Raw genomic sequence first — 13,980 nt, 5'->3', positions numbered from 1 at the left:
TTTGGTAATCATACGTTTGTTTTCTATGTCTGTGAGTCTGTTTCTGTTTTGTAAATAAGTTCTTTTGTATGAAACAGTTTTGCAAAAGCATCAGAATACAACAACTATCTATAAATGACAAAAGACTTAAAAAGGCAAAGTTAAAGACCGGATCACAAGGCAGTTGACAAATTTGGTTACTGCTCTGTGGCATATAACATTTTAGAAAATACCCAGAATTATGACATAACATTTACCAGGACATACCAAATTTTTAGGAGTTTCATATAATTTCTAGAATATCTGTATCTTTTATTTTTTTAAATTTCATTTTATTGAGTTACAGTCAGTTTACAATGTTGTGTTTAGAATATCTCTATTATTAACGTTTACCTTAACGATACAACATAAAAAGGTTTATCACCACTCACTTGCCAATGCTTCCCATGTAATTTAACATACCGACTGAGTGTGCATGCATACACATTTTCTTAATCCAGTCATCTGTTGATGGACAACTGGGTTGATTCCATGTCTTGGCTATATAAACATCGGGGTGCATGTATCTTTTCAGATTAGCGATTTCATTTTTTTTTCTGGGTATGTGCCCAGGAGTGAAACTGCTGGATCCTATGATAGTTCCATTTTTAGTTTTTTGAGGAACCTCCATACCGTTTTCCAGAGTGGCTGCATCAATTTACCTTCCCACCAGCAGTGTATGAGGGTTTCCTTTTCTCTGCATCCTCTTCAACTTTTGTTATTTGTAGACTTTTTACGACAACCATTTCGACAGGTGTGAGGTGATACCTCGTTGTGGTTTTCTTTTGCATCCTCTGATGATTAGTGATGTTGAGCTTTTTTTTTTTAAGCCTCTTGTCCATCTGTATTTCTTAGTGGGAAGAAAATATCTATTTAGGTCTTCTGCCCATTTTTAAATTGGGTTCTTCATTTTTTGACTTTGAGTTGTTTAAGCTGTTACTAATTTTGGATATTAATCTCTATTGGTCACATCATTTGACACGGCTGTGTTGCACCCCTCCTCACACATACCAACAGTGCTGCTTTTTTTTTAATGGGGGGTCCCAGGCTGTTCTGATTCACACCCCCCCCCCCAGCCCTCCAGTCCCCTGAGGCTGCCTCTGTGCCTGGGCTCCTCTCCCATCTCCAGCAGCCAGTCCTCACATCTAGGGACGGGGACCGCAGGGACCCTCTGTGTCAGTTTCCCCTACTTCTGTCTGCTTTCACTTTCTCCTCTGAGCCTCAGAAGCTCCGCTTCTGTCCCCAGCTACCTCCCAGCTGGAGAGGGGAGGTCCCAGTGTAACGGTGCCTTTCTTCCTATGCCACTCTCTCCTTTCAGGACTGGTACTGCACTGATTTTTTTTCTTTTTCCTTTTTTGTTCTTACCGGATTTTGTGAGAATCCTCTTGTATTTCAAAATGAGAGACACTCTGCCAGAGTTCAGTAGGTGTTCTGTGCAATTCAATGGGTTTGTAGATGTAATTCTTGGTGTATTTGTGGGAGAAGGTGAGCTGTGAGTCTCTCTACTCCACCATCTGGGCTCTGCCTCCCCTGGTCTCAATTTCTCATGTTCATATCTATCTTTTGCAGTGAAGCCACTAGGTGTCAGCAGAGCCTTGTGCCCTAAGATAGAGTCTGAACTGGTCAAGCTCTGGTCTCTCTTGTCAGCCTAGGAGGACACACTTTATCTTTAAATAACGATTTCATGATTTCTTCTCATGGCATGACATACTGCACCTGTAAGCTGAATTCAGTATAATTTTTCCTTTGCATTCTTATTTGCTTTCTCCCATGAGTAAGAATGTAATAGAGAAAAGAGTTGGAAGGATTTTTGACCAAGCTTCCTTGGGTGGATCCATCTTTCTGTCAGCTCAGATCTCAGCTTGAACCAGTATTGGTGGCGCCATGGCTGGATCTTCAAAGCTCTTCTCTCAGAGAATAATTTTTTTTTAAACAAATCATTTCCTCCAAAATTTTAACATGAATGTCAAAGGCATATTTACAAGGGAAAATTTCCTCAATAGCCTAAATATAAAACAGATAAAAGAAAATAAAATATGTTTAGTTGACACTGTATTTAATTTAGTTGCTTATAAAATATTTATTCACTCAACACATATGGATCAAGGATCTACTTTGAGCAACTGAGATCGAAAGAAATTACAATCTACTTAGCATGAATAGGTGATCAGAGGTAATAACAACTTAACGCACCGTCTTTCCCCCAGTGACCTTCTGTAGTAGAAAGGAGAGAGAAGGGAAATGAAATGCACTGAGGGAGTATTTGACAAGCTATGTTTTTCATACAGTATTTTGCATAATTCTAACAAATTTGCAGGTGAGATAACTGGGGCTGAGAGAAGCTATGGTTCTAGTGTTGGGTCAGTTTTCAAAGCATTTGCATCGCTGTTTAGACCAGCCTTTCCTGAGCACCAAAAGTGGCCAGCCTGGGACCATGGAGGCGGTCTACCAGTTTTCAAAGCCTGTGGAATTACGTAGGGTCATCTCCATGTCTTCACAGTTCAGAGGCGAGCCTGACTATTCATACACAACTTGGAATCACTCTTTTGATCTCTGTCATCTACTCTCCAGTCCTGTTTCGAGAAATGTGGGCATCAGTTTCCCAGCTCTACGCTTTGCATCTTACATCTGTATCTGTATCCAGAGCCGAGTGACACAAGCACAGAGAGGGAGAAAAAGCACCGGGGATTCACTCTGTGTTCTTGGAACCACAGTTTCTCTGGTTAAGAGAGAAGAGCCCCTCTCCTGAGGGTTAGGTGCCGTCTGCTCGTGGCTGTCGCTGTCCCTGCCTGGCTGCCACACGACACTGTGGTGTGGCCTTGGTTTTGTTAGAAAGGAAAACAGAAATATACTAGGGAATTCACCTGTCTCTTTCTCACCTGTAGGGGCTTATTGTTTTTCCTCTTAGACCAGAAAGGGAGAGATTCTTTTGGGATTCTTTTTGTCTGTACTGAGGATCTGTTTAGCTTTCTCTAAACCTCCTCTGACTGGCCTGTTTTGCATTTGCTTGTTCTTAGTTTTCAAAGTAAGAAAAATTGTGTGATTCTTCTGATGCTCCATAAGCCTAGGTTTTTAGATTAATGCAAAAGAAATTAAAAATGTGTTTTCTCCAAAAGTGAAAGGGCTCCAAACATTCCCACTTTCCATTTGCCCTTGGGTCATTTTTACACGAACATCTCTGTAAAATCTGAAATTGAGTATTGCTTCCAGGGACTATGGAGAAAGCACGTATAACCTTGACTTTCCCACTGAATACAGCCGTATATTCTAGACAGAATTCATGGAGCAGCTGTATGGGAACTATGCAAACTGAATGGTAGCAGACAGCCTGGGAAAGAAGAGCAGAATTTGAAGCTTCATCAAACAGGTGATGAATTCATTTTCTCCTTCTGGCATCACTTGCTCTGTGACTAATCCTGGCAAGAGGTGACGTGGCTTGCCCAAGGGCGGTAGTGATGAAGATGGAGAGAAATGGCAGGTCAGGGTACATTTCATAAGTCGATTCAGACCTTGATGGGAGATGAGATAAATGTGGGAGAATTAGGAATCTAGGGTGACTCCTGATTCTGGCTGGAGTGACTAGATCAGTGAGGGTAACATTTGCTGATAGCGAAGATCCAGGGGAGGAGAAGATTTGATGTTTGTTGTAAATATAATAAATTTGAGCTGCCTACTGTATAGCTAATGGGAGATGACAAGTAGGTTGTTTATGTATGGCTTTGTGGTTCAAGAAAGACATCACAACTGAACGTTAAAATTTGGGACCGTTGGACATATATCCAAAGTAATGGTCACCATGACTTTGAATGAGAGGGCACCCAGGGAGAAAAGAAAGGGATGAGGGCATAGTCATGTGGCTGCATCACTCTCGGACACGTGGATAAGGGGGGTCACAGAGAAGACTGAGAAGCAATAGCTCATCATATAGCACATGTATTTCAACTTAGAGATGTAGAGATATTTAGATTTATTCTTTGCCAATCCCAAGGACCTTCTTTAGAAAAGCTGCCTTTTATGAGAGTGAAAGATCATCTTGCTAAATGGGAAAATCAACAATTGCAATTTAAAAAGTATTGTGTGTAAAATTCTTCCTAAAATTCATATGTGATCTCAAGGTACCCTGAATAGCTAAAACAGTTCTGAAAAAAAAAAAAAAAGAAAAAGAAAAAAGAACAAACTTAGAAATCTCATACTTTCTGATTTCAAACTTGCTACAAATCTACAATAATCAAACAGTATATTACTGGCATAGAGACAGATACGGATCAGTGGAATAGAATGGAGAGCCCAGAAATAGATCCTTGCACAGATGCTAAAACCCACCACCAAAGAGAAGAAATTAACTACTTGATGATTGAGAGCACGTGGCCCCCAGACCTTCTGGTGCCTGAGGGTTGGTAGTGTTGCCCGCAACGTTCCCTCAGCATCACCCAATCAGCGAGTTGTGCACGAGCTGATCACATACACTGCGACCCCTCCCCTACTTACCTGGCCTTTGAATATGCTTTGCTGAAACCCTTCAGGGAATTCGGGGTTTTCTTGAGCACGAGCCACCCCATCCTCCTTGCTCAGCCCTGCAATAAACCTTTCTCTGCTTCAAACTCCAGTGTTTCAGTTTGGCCTAATGGTGCGTCAGGCACGTGAACTTGCCTTCAGTAACAGAGAGAGTGCCTGTTTTTACACACAGTCTCCTGTGCCAGGCAAAGCCTGTTTCTTAGTCTGTCTCCACTGGTAATGCTAGGGCTTTGTGTAAGATTCTGAAGTGACCTGTGCATCCCCATCCTGTCCTGGCAACGACATTCCCTTCCACTTGGGAGCAATTCCTTCGTTCCTGAGGCCCTGGGCTGTCGCTCCTGGTCCCCCGCCTCACCCCCGCCTTGACCCAGTCAGGGGCCTCCATGAGAGGATCCCAGTCCCTGAGCAGCAGCGGTTAGTCAGGGCACTTGCCTGGGGCAGCGTCTTTCTCTGAATTGATACCCAGACTTTGAGGGCCAGAACATCTCTTTTCTGACGGTATTAAAGGGATTGGAAGAATTGGCTCTGGGATCGGAATAACCATTTCCCCCTGTAACAGGGAGGAAGCCCAACTGCTTTAGGAGGAAATGAAGCCAAGAAACAGGAAAATAAAACCAAGAAGGGAGAAAAAGCTCTGATGTCATCACAAGCATATGGACTGTAAGAATCTTTTACAACAGGAGTTGTAAAACAAACTGTTAGGTAGTTAGATAAGTGGGGGCACCAGGCAGATAGGTGGGAGAGAGAGACGATGGTCCAGAAGATGACATTATGCCTGCCTCCAGCATAAAGAGATTTTACTTCTAAATGAGTGCCCGCAAGAAACCCATTAGAACCCGACAGCCATGACTGCCCGGAGGCAGAAAGACTGAACTGGACGAGACCCAATGGTCATTGCGTTATAGTTAATATTGTGGTTTAGTTCCCCACCCTGGGTTTTTCTGTGCACACCATGCGTAAGGACGTGCGCGAAAGGGCCAAACATGACTAAACGTTCCAGGGACAAGAGCCATCAGTCAATCAGAGGCCACCTCTAAGTGAGGGTATAAGAGAAAAGAGAGACAAAAACTGCCACTTTTTCTCCACTGGGTCAGCCCACCCCCCATTCTTGGAGGCGTAATTTTCCTTTTCTAAATGAATCTTTTAAAATTTTTTGCTCTCCAAAGCACCATCTCCCAACTGTAAACTTACCTTTTGGGTATGGCAAGAACGGGGGGCTTCACTTTTGGAAGTCACAAAACCTGTAAGCTGGGAGAGAAGAGGGAAGACGTAAAATGAGTGAGTTGATCCCTGGAGTTCCTCACTGCACTGAATACTTGACAACTGGGTTGGCAGCCCGGTCCTTACCCCTGCCCCCATTCCCTTGGTTCCTCCACTGGACCAGAACAAGGGTGAACCCATGAGCTGTGGAAAGCCAGCTCTGCTTTGTGGCCCGGGAAACACAGATATTCAGCCAGCTGAGACAGAAGGGGGAGGGATAAAGCTGACATATAGACATGAGAAAGAGAGGAAGAAAGAGAGGTAAACATCCAAGCAGTATAGGTGAGGAGGCTTGAAGCTTGAAAATAAAATTCCCTTTTTGACTTAACCTGCCTCTTTTCACTTTGAGCCAAAAGTCTCTCCTCTAACTCTAAAAACATATTTTGGTCTAAGGATGATGGTAATTTGGGAGACGACCTAATTGATTTCTCATGATCCTCCCCCAGGGCCATCTTCTTCCCCGGGTCTGGGACCTCGTCCACCACCTCTGTGACCCACCACCTGGATCCGGATGCCCCTCGCAGACAGCTGATGCGGGTCAGGACAAAACAGAATCACAATTAGCTACCACGTGTGCTCACTGTGGAAACGTAGAAAGGATATGGCTCAAGAGTCAGGTGCATTCTAACAATGAAAAGTGAATTAGAATTCTCATAATGTTTCTTATGGCAGATTGACAAGAACATAAAAGTAAATGTACAGAACTTCTATTTAGCCAGGAGAACTGGCAAGACATTTACATTAAAAATAATTTTTTTATTGAATCATAGTCAGTTTACAATGTGGTGTCAATTTCCAGCATAAAGCACAATGTTTCAGTTATACATGAACATATATGTATTCATTGTCACATTTCTTTTTGCCGTGAGCTACCACAAGGTCTTGTATATATTTCCCTGTGCTGTACATTATAATCTTGTTTATCTATTCTACATATGCCCATCAGTATCTACAAATTTCGAACTCCCAGCCTATCCCTTCCCACCCCCTCCCCTCTGGCAACCACAAGTTTTTATTCTATGTCTATGAGTCTGTTTCTGTTTTGTATATATGTTCATTTGTCTTTTTCTTTTCTTTCTTTCTTCTTCTTCTTCTTTTTTTTTTTTTAGATTCCACATATGAGCGAATCTCATATGGTATTTTTCTTTCTCTTTCTGGCTTACTTCACTTAGAATGACATTCTCCAGGGACATCCATGTTGCTGCAAGTGGCGTTATGTTGTCATTTTTTATGGCTGAATAGTATTCCATTGTATACATATACCACGTCTTTATCCAGTCATCTGTTGATGGACATTTAGGCTGTTTCCATGTCTTGGCTACTGTAAGGACATTTATTTACATTTTGCTGAGAGAAGTCAGGAAGAGGAGTGCAGTCTTTGCTTGAGTTACTTTGGAGAGTTGAATCACACACTTGGGAGGTAGGGAAAGGGGAAATAAAACATGGAATTTCCTAAACTACCTGAAAATCCGAAGGCCTTAGGAGAGCCAGTTCCTTAATTCCGTCAATTATTCCTACTATGCCAAATTGCATGATACTATCAGACATGCCCCCTCTTGGCAGGATGTTTCCCACCATGGGCTGCCTGAGAGATGGCAGTTATTCCTCAGAGATCCAAACCTAACGTATCATATGGGACCTGTCATCTCCAGGACAAATCAGAGTGTTGATGTCTTCCTCAGGATGAGCTCATAACACTCTCAGAAACTGCCATCCGCCCAGAGCAGTGGGGCCAGTCATGGGCAAGGGTGAGTGAGGTCTTTGTGGAAAACTGCTGTCAGTCTGCTGATGTCTGAATGAGACTTTGTCACCTCCAGGTTCAAAATCAGAGCCAGACAATCATCTGCACTGTGCTGATGAGAAGAAACAAGAAGCTCGTTCCTACCTGGGCCATCAGTTGCTTTTCATGTCTTGGTTCCCCTTGAGTTTGCTTTCTTTTCATCATATCCCTTCTCCTTTCCATCACCTCTGCTTTTGCTGGTAGCAGTCTTCAGAACTTGCCAGAAAGTTGACAACTTGAAGCGTATTTATTTCTGCTCATTTTTACTTAGTTTTTGAGGGGAGCAGTGGTCCAGGCAAGACATGATACTACCTCATCAAAGATGAGCTGTTTTTATTCTCCTTTTTATGGGGCGCTCAAAACACTTGATATATGCATTCTATTATCATGTACAATTGAATGAAAGGCTTGACTTCCTAACATTACTTTTGAATGGGAAATTTTTTTCTACTTCTTCCATGAAGGCATTTAAGCTTCAAAACAGGGGGAGAGAAGCCATTCTTCCTTTAACAGAAGTATTTTTTGAGCTGGCCCAAGTTCTAAAATCTGAGTTAAAAGGTTTCCCATTAAGACCTTTGAGATTATTAATTTTATAGGAAGTCATTCACTGTGCACATCTAGATGGACTCTTGTGTATCATTAAGTAGAGACTTTGTTTGGGTCTCACCCCACTTTATGTATTTCTCTCTCTTTGGCTTCTTTAAAAATACCAGGTAAATACATGGAGAGGCCAAAGGAAATGTGCCCTGCCCATAATTTGCCAGTTGAGCTGTTCACAGCATTTGTAATGATGGGGAATGAAAAGTGAGGGAACAGTGAAGTGTGGGAAACGAGAAATTCAACAGCTGATCATGGTAATGAGTGCACTTTGAACAGAGAACCCGTGTGATGGGTGATAAAAGACTGAGGTCATCAATGGAAGGGGATCTCTTGTTGCCAGATTAGCTCATCTTCCTCATGGCACGTTTTACTGGCGTCTATACGATTGCCATCATCACAGATTGTCATCAGGGTGATGATATGATTGTCATCCTCTCTTCCACCCGACCGTAAAGTCCATGAGAACAAGGGCTGGGTCTGTTTTGCTTAGCGCTGTATTCCCACCACCCAGCCCAGTGCCTGACACAGAGAAATTGCTCATTGCCCTTGGAGTCAAATGTAGATCTTTTGCTATGGCTCACACAGCTCTGTGTGACTGGCCTCTGCCCCATCCAACCTCACCAAAAATTCTTGGAAACGACTCCAGAGAAAGTGCTGATGCCTGGATCGGAAGAGGGAGATGGAAAGCTTTCCTGCATGGCAGAGTAGCAAGTACCAAAGCCATAGCCCTGCTCCTTGTTTTATTAGACACTGATTGAGAATTTTCTGTGCTCCAGGTACTGGGGAGACAAGAGTAACTTAATGAGATATAGGTCCTACCACATGACTCCTATTCTTCTGGAACTTCCAGTCTAGTGAGGGAGCTAGACCTCAGCGAGACAGCCCCAAACGGGAGTGTATAATTACAGTCTGAAGTCAGCTGATCAGCCCTGTAAACTCAAGGACTAGGTACCCATAAGTGCATCTGATGGAGCCCGGCGTGGAGCAGGGGAGTCAGAGAAGGCTCCTCGTGGGAGGTGACACTTCTGCTGAGAGATGCAGGAAGGCAGAGTGGGGCCTGCGCAGAGGCCTGTGTCTCAAAGAAGCGGGACTTCTTCAAGAACCTGCAGGAGGATGAGACGTCTGAGTCTTTGGAAGCAGGGGAACCTGGTGCTAGATGAGTTGGCAGAAGTTAGCAAAAACCAGATCAGAAAGGCCTTTAAGTGTTAAGGGTTTTAGTCTTTATTCTTAAAGAATGGATGGTTTTGAAGTAAAACAGAGGATGGCATGACAGGTGTATCAGTTATCTGTTGCTGAATAATAAATTAGTCCAAAGCTTAGTGGATTAAAACAGCTCACAGTATTATTTCACAGTCCTGTGGATAGGAAATTTGGGCACGGCTTGACTGGGTCCTCTGCCTCGGGGTCTCCCACAAGGCTGCAATGCAGCTGTAAGCTGGGGCTGCCGGTATCTCAGGGCTTGACCTGGGGGAGATTCATGGCCAAGCTCACTCATCTGGCTGTAGTCAGGCTTCAGTTCTCACTGGGTCTTGGCTGGAGATGTCTGTTTACTGACACATGGGCCTCTCCATAGGGCTCCTCACAACATGGCAGTTTGATTCCCCCAGAGTGGGGAAGAGAAGAGGAGAAAAGAGGAGAGGAGAGGAGAGGAGAGGAGAGGAGAGAAGGAAGAGGGGAGAAGAGAAGAAAAGAGATTGACTGAGAAAGCACGAGAGGACATACGATCTTTTTCTAAGCTAATCTCACACGTGACGTCTCATCATCTTTGCCAGATTCTATTCACAGGAGCAAGTCACTTGATACAGCCCACATTCAAGAGGAGGCTATTACACAGGGTGTGGCTATCAGGAGGTGAGAATCACTGGGGCTCATTCTAAGGGTTACTCACTATAGTGTGGAGAATGGACTGGAAAGGTCAGAGTTCATGTAGAGAGAAGGATGCAGAGGCTGTGGCAGGAGTCCAGGCAAGAGACGAGAGCTGATTGAACCTTGGACTAGGGTGATGGCAAACACCAGGCGAACGTGTTGGAGAGACGCTTAAGAGATAAAATTGACAGGTAATAGATTACAGACAGATTGAATACGGGGGAATGAGGAAGGGAGAGATGTTATGGAGAATTCTTAGGTGTCTGCCTGGTATGCTGGATAGATCATGATACCACTCATGGAGATAGGGGACATGAGAAAAGGACCAGGCTAAGGGAGAAAGACCAGGGGTTTGATATTGAATGGATTGACGTGGAAACTGAGCACAGGCGACTTAAGACCTTGGGTCATTTTACTGGAGATCCTGAACCGTCAGGTGGATGTGTAGTCTTGAGCCAGAGGTGAGATCCAGTTTTGAAATTTAGAAGTGGGATCATCAGCACATGGTTGCCTTGTGAAGAAAGTTCAGGGTGATGAGAGGGGGTTCAGGACTGAGCCTTGGTTAGCTCCACATGATATGGTGGGCAGAGAAGAAGGAGCTTAAAAGAAGGTAGATGAGGCAGGGCTGTATCAGAGAGACAGAAGGGAAATCAGGAGAGGGGATGTTTCAGAGACCTAGGGAGGAGAGTGTTCCAAAGGAAGGAGCAGCCAGCAGTGCCAGAGGCTACTGGGAGGCCGGGTGTGGTGAGAGCCACTGGAGGTCACCGGAGACCATCACTTACCAGCAAACACTTCCCGAGCACTTGCTAAGAGCGAGATTCAATGCTGGGCCCTGAAAGCACAAAGGTGAATATGTCTCCGTCAGTTGCTGCCTTCTGGACCTCTCATTGTGGGGTATATAGGAACGTGTACTGTTAAATCCTCCAGCAACAGACTGAGAGCTGCCAGGTTAATGATTATCAGCTAATTTAAAATCTGGATTTCCCTGAGCCCCTAGGGTAGCCGGATGGGGGTGATGACTCTTACATGCAGGAAATTTTTAAATAAATAGACCCCAGGTCCCCAGACTCTGGATATTCTAACTCTGTAGGTTAAAGGGACCTGGACAATTGATTATTTTTTTTTTATTGTGGCATACTTGATTTACAATATTATAAAAGTTTCAGGTGTATAACATAATCATTCATAATTTTTAAAGGTTATACTCCATTTATAATTATTACAAAATATTGACTATATTCCCTGTGTTGTACAATATATCCTTGTAGCTAATTTATTTTATACATAGTAGCTTGTGCCTCTTCATCCCCTACCTCTCTCTTGCCCCCACTTCCCTCTACCCACTGGGAACCCCGAGTTTGTTCTCTACATCTGTGAGTTTGTCTCTGATTTGTTACATTCACTAGTTTGTTTTCTAGCTTAGATTCCATATGAAAGTAATATCACACAGTATCTGTCTTTCTCTGTCTGTCTTATTTCATTAAGTATAATACTCTCCAAGTCCATTCATGTTGCTGCAAATGGTAAAATTTTATTTCTGTTTTTTATGACTGAGTAGTATTATATGGTGTATGTAATGCACATCTTATTCATCTATTCATCTGTTTCTGGATTCTTAAGTTGCTTCTATCTGGGCTATTGTAAGTCATGCTGCTATGAATACTGGGGAGCATGTCTCTTTTCCCATTCATGTTTTCATTCTCTTTGAGTAGATAATGAGTAATGGAATTGATATCGTAGTTCATATCGTAGTTCTATTCCATACTGCTTTCCATAGTAGCTGCACCAATTTATATTCTCACCAACAGTGAACAAAGAATCCATTTTCTCCACATGTTATTTGTGGTCTTTTTGATGACAGCCCTTCTGAGGTGATATCTCATTGTGGTTTTGTTTTTTATTTCTCTGATGACTAATGATGTAGAGCATCTTTTAATGTGCCTGTTGGCCATCTCCTGCCCATTTTAAAATCAGGCTGGTTTTTTTTTTTTTTTTTGATGTTGAATTGTATATGCTGTATATATATTTAGGACATTAACCTCTTCTGATTCATATCATCTGAACTGTTTTCTCCAGTTCAGTAGACTGTCTTTTTATTTTGCCCATGGTTTCTATTGCTGTGCAGAAAATTTTAAGTTTAATTAGGTCCCATTTGTTTATTTTTTGCTTTTGTTTCCTTTTCCTTTCACATATAGCTGTCCAGTTTTCCCAGCACCACTTACTGAAGAGACTGTCTTTTCCTCATTGTATATTTTTGCTTCCTTTTTGTACATTAATTGATCATATATTCTTGGGTTTATTACTAGGCTCTCTATTCTGCTTCATTGATCTATGTGTCTATTTTTGTGTCCGTACCATGCTATTTTGATTACTGTAGCTTTGTAGTATAGTCTGAAGTAAAGGCACATAATACCTTCAGCTTTGTTCTTTTTCTCAAGTCTGTTCTGGCTAGTCAAGATCTTTTGTGATTCCACACAAATTTTAGGATTATTTATTCTGGTTCTATAAAAATGTCATGGGTATTTGGATAAGAATTGCATTAAATCTACAAATTGCTTTGGGCAGAATGGATATTTTGACAATATTAATCCTTACAATCCATAAACATGGGGTATCTTCCCATTCATTTGCATCCTTTTTAGTTTCTTCCATCAATGTCTTACAGTTTTCAGAGTATAAGTCTTTCACTACCTTGGTTAAGCTTATTCCTAGATATTTTATTCTTTTTGATGTGATCCTAAGTGGGACTGTTTCCTTAATTTCCCTTTATGGTAGCTTATTGTTAGTGTATGGAAATGCAGCAGATTTCTGTGTATTAATTTTGTATCCTGCAATGTTACTGAATTTATTGATGAGCTCTAGTAGTTTTTTGATGGTGTCTTTAGGATTTCCTGTGTAAAGTATCATGTCCTCTACAATCAGTGGCAGTTTAACTTCTTCCTTTCCAATTTGGATTCATTTTATTTATTTTCCTAGTCAGATTGCAGTGGCTAAGACTTCCAATAGTATATTGAATAAAGTGGTTAGAGTAGGCACAGGGAGAGTAGGCATTCCTAAGTCTTGTTCCTGATCTTAGGGAAAATGCTTTCAGTTTTTTACCACTGAGTATGTATGATATTAGCTGTGGTTTTATCATATATGGCCTTTATTATGTTGAGGTTCATTGCTTCTATACCCACTCTGTGGAGAGTATTTATTATAAATGAATGTTGAATTTTGTCAAAAGCTTTTTCTGTATCTATTGAGATGATCAAATGACCTTCAATTTGTTAATATGCTGTGTCACATCGCTTGACATGTGGGTATTGAACCATCCTTGCATCTCTGAAATAAATCTAACATGATCCTGTTGTATGATCCTTTTAATGTATTGCTGGATTCATTTTGCTAATATTTTGTTGATGATTTTTCATCTATGTTTATCAGTGATATTGGCTTGTAATTTTCATTTTTGGTGATATCTTTGTCTGTTTTTAGTAACAGGGTGATTCTGGCATTGTAGAATAAGTTTGGAAGCATTCTTTACTCTCCAATTTTTTGCTAAATTTGCTGGTTTTGTTTCTCTGTATTGGTAGGTTGGTCACGTTTCCCAATCTTGGAGAAGTATCCTTTTGTAGATGTCTTATGCATCCCAGCAGCACAGTCCCCTCTGGTCACCAGAGCTATATGCTCTGGGGTGCTCCCTACATGGGTTGTGTGAGTCCTTTTGTTGTCATGAGTTGACTACTGTGGGTGGTCTTGTGGCCATGGATGGCCTCTGGTCCAGGTGATTTTCAGGTGCTGCCTTATTTGGAGGCTGACAACCACTGGTAGGTGGAGCCCAGCCTGGAGGCCACTGCTGTGGGCCCCAAGTGGTCCCAGGTGCTGGCCACTCATGGAGTTCTGGAGTGAGTGGTTGCAGATTGAAGTCTTGGATCTGGTGTTGGTCTTCTGATGGGATA

At 42.3% G+C, this 13,980-nt stretch overlaps 1 long non-coding RNA gene across 1 annotated transcript; it reads right to left on the bottom strand.

The window, feature by feature from the left end:
* Window positions 1–834: 834 nt before the first annotated feature.
* On the bottom strand, window positions 835–5,852 carry LOC116663021. Its single transcript, XR_004319029.1, has 2 exons — window positions 5,725–5,852; window positions 835–2,022 (listed from the first exon to the last, which is right to left on the bottom strand). It is a non-coding gene; the product is annotated as an uncharacterized LOC116663021 (long non-coding RNA).
* Between the last annotated feature and the right edge of the window lie 8,128 nt (window positions 5,853–13,980).

The sequence above is a fragment of the Camelus ferus genome, chromosome 4, assembly GCF_009834535.1.
Source record: "Camelus ferus isolate YT-003-E chromosome 4, BCGSAC_Cfer_1.0, whole genome shotgun sequence".
In the NCBI taxonomy this organism is placed as follows: Eukaryota; Metazoa; Chordata; class Mammalia; order Artiodactyla; family Camelidae; genus Camelus; species Camelus ferus.
The sequence above is the reverse complement of the archived record's forward strand: the minus strand, read 5'-3'. Positions and strand labels throughout refer to the sequence as shown.